This window comes from Arachis hypogaea, chromosome 12 (assembly GCF_003086295.3).
Source record: "Arachis hypogaea cultivar Tifrunner chromosome 12, arahy.Tifrunner.gnm2.J5K5, whole genome shotgun sequence".
In the NCBI taxonomy this organism is placed as follows: Eukaryota; Viridiplantae; Streptophyta; class Magnoliopsida; order Fabales; family Fabaceae; genus Arachis; species Arachis hypogaea.
In genome coordinates, this window is record NC_092047.1 from 93,937,358 (window position 1) to 93,939,922 (window position 2,565).

The window sequence follows — 2,565 nt, forward strand, 5'->3', positions numbered from 1 at the left end:
AGATTGGATGAAGACAGCGGGAAAGCAGAGATTCAGAGGAACGAAAGCATCTCTATACGCTTATCTGAAATTTTCACCAGTGATATACATAAGTATTTCTATCTTTATTTTCTGTTTATTTATTATTATTTTCGAAACTCCATAACCATTTGATATCCGCCTGACTGAGATTTACAAGGTGACCATAGCTTGCTTCATACCAACAATCTCCGTGGGATCGACCCTTACTCACGTAAAGTTTTATTACTTGGACGACCCAGTGCACTTGCTGGTTAGTTATGCGAGGTTGTGAAGTTATGTTTGGACCATGGTTCTGTGCATCCGTTTTTGCATGCATTCATTATTTTGATCCAAAATTTTCATGCATTGCATCATTTTCATGTATTTCTCTCTCATCATTAAAAATTCAAAAATCAAAAAAATATCTTTCCCTTTATCTCTCATAAATTTCGAAAATTTGGATTTACTTTTTCAAAAAAATTTTAAAATTCAATTGTTTCTTATGAGTCAAATCAAATTTTCAATTTAAAAATCTTATCTTTTCAAAATCTTTTTCAAAAATCAAATCTTTTTCATTTTTCTTATCTATTTTCGAAAATTTTAAAAATATTTTTCAAAAATCTTTTTCTTAATTTTATCTCATAATTTTCGAAAATATTCTCATTAATTAATGTTTTGATTCAAAAATTTCAAGTTTGTTACTTACTTGTTAAGAAAGATTCAAACTTTAAGTTCGAGAATCATATCTTGTGATTTCTTATGAATCAAGTCATTAATTGTGATTTTAAAAATCAAATCTTTTTCAAAACTAATTTCAATCATATCTTTTCAAAAATATCTTTTTATCCCTTTTCAAAATCATATCTTTTTAATCATATCTTTTTGACATATCTTTTCCAAAAATTTGATTTTAAAATATCCCTTCTAACTTCTTATCTTCTTATCTTTTCAAAAATTAATTTTCAAAATTTGTTTCAACTAACTAACTAACTTTTTGTTTGTTTCTTATCTTTTTCAAAACTACCTAACTAACTCTCTCTCTCTAATTTTTGAAAATATCTCCCTCTTTTTTTCAAAAATTCTTTTTAATTAACTAATTGTTTCAAAATTTAATTTTAATTTATTTCTTCTTCTAATTTTCGAAAATCACTAACTCTTTTTCAAAAATTATTTTCGAAAACCTCCCCCTCTCATCCTCTTCTATTTATTTATTTATTTACTAACATCTCTTCCTCACTCACCAAAAATCCGAACCCCCTCTCTCTCTCTCTGAGTTCAGATTTTCTCTTCTTCTTTTCTTCTACTCTTCTTTTCTTCCACTCACCTAAGGGAACCTCTACACCTGGGCAAAAAGGATCCTTATTATTATTTTTCTGTTCCCTCTTTTTTCATATGAGCAGGAGCAAGGACAAGAACATTCTTGTTGAAGCAGATCCAGAACCTGAAAGGACTCTGAAGAGGAAACTAAGAGAAGCTAAATTACAACAATCCAGCAAGCACCTTTCAGAAATTTTCGAACAAGAAGAGGAGATGGCAGCCGAAAATAATAATAATAATAATACAAGGAGGATGCTTGGTGACTTTACTGCACCTAATTCCAATTTACATGGAAGAAGCATCTCCATCCCTACTATTGGAGCAAACAACTTTGAGCTGAAACCTCAATTAGTTTCTCTGATGCAACAAAACTGCAAGTTTTATGGACTTCCATCTGAAGATCCTTTTCAGTTCTTAACTGAATTCTTGCAGATCTGTGATACTGTTAAGACTAATGGAGTAGATCCTGAAGTCTACAGGCTCATGCTTTTCCCGTTTGCTGTAAGAGACAGAGCTAGAGTGTGGTTGGACTCTCAAACCAAAGATAGCCTGAACTCTTGGGATAAGCTGGTCACTGCTTTCTTAGCCAAGTTCTTTCCTCCTTAAAAGCTTAGTAAGCTTAGAGTGGATGTTCAAACCTTCAGACAGAAAGAAGGTGAATCCCTCTATGAAGCTTGGGAGAGATACAAGCAACTGACCAAAAAGTGTCCTTCTGACATGCTTTCAGAATGGACCATCCTGGATATATTCTATGATGGTCTATCTAAATTAGCTAAAATGTCATTGGATACTTCTGCAGGTGGATCCATTCACCTAAAGAAAACGCCTGCAGAAGCTCAAGAACTCATTGACATGGTTGCTAATAACCAGTTTATGTACACTTCTGAGAGGAACCCTGTGAGTAATGGGACGCCTCAGAAGAAGGGAGTTCTTGAAATTGATACTCTGAATGCCATATTGGCTCAGAACAAAATATTGACTCAGCAAGTCAATATGATTTCTTTGAGTCTAAATGGAATGCAAGCTGCAGCCAACAGTACTCAAGAGGCATCTTCTGAAGAAGAAGCTTATGATCCTGAGAACCCTGCAATAGCAGAGGTAAATTATATAGGTGAACCTTATGGGAACACCTATAATCCCTCATGGAGAAATCACCCAAATCTCTCATGGAAGGATCAACAAAAGCCTCAACAAGGCTTTAATAATGGTGGAAGAAATAGGTTTAGCAATAGCAAGCCTTTTCCATCA

At 33.3% G+C, this 2,565-nt stretch overlaps 1 non-coding gene across 1 annotated transcript; it reads right to left on the reverse strand.

The window, feature by feature from the left end:
- Positions 1–1,932: 1,932 nt before the first annotated feature.
- On the reverse strand, positions 1,933–2,040 carry LOC112730869 (small nucleolar RNA R71). Its single transcript, XR_003166673.1, has one exon. It is a non-coding gene; the product is annotated as a small nucleolar RNA R71 (small nucleolar RNA).
- Between the last annotated feature and the right edge of the window lie 525 nt (positions 2,041–2,565).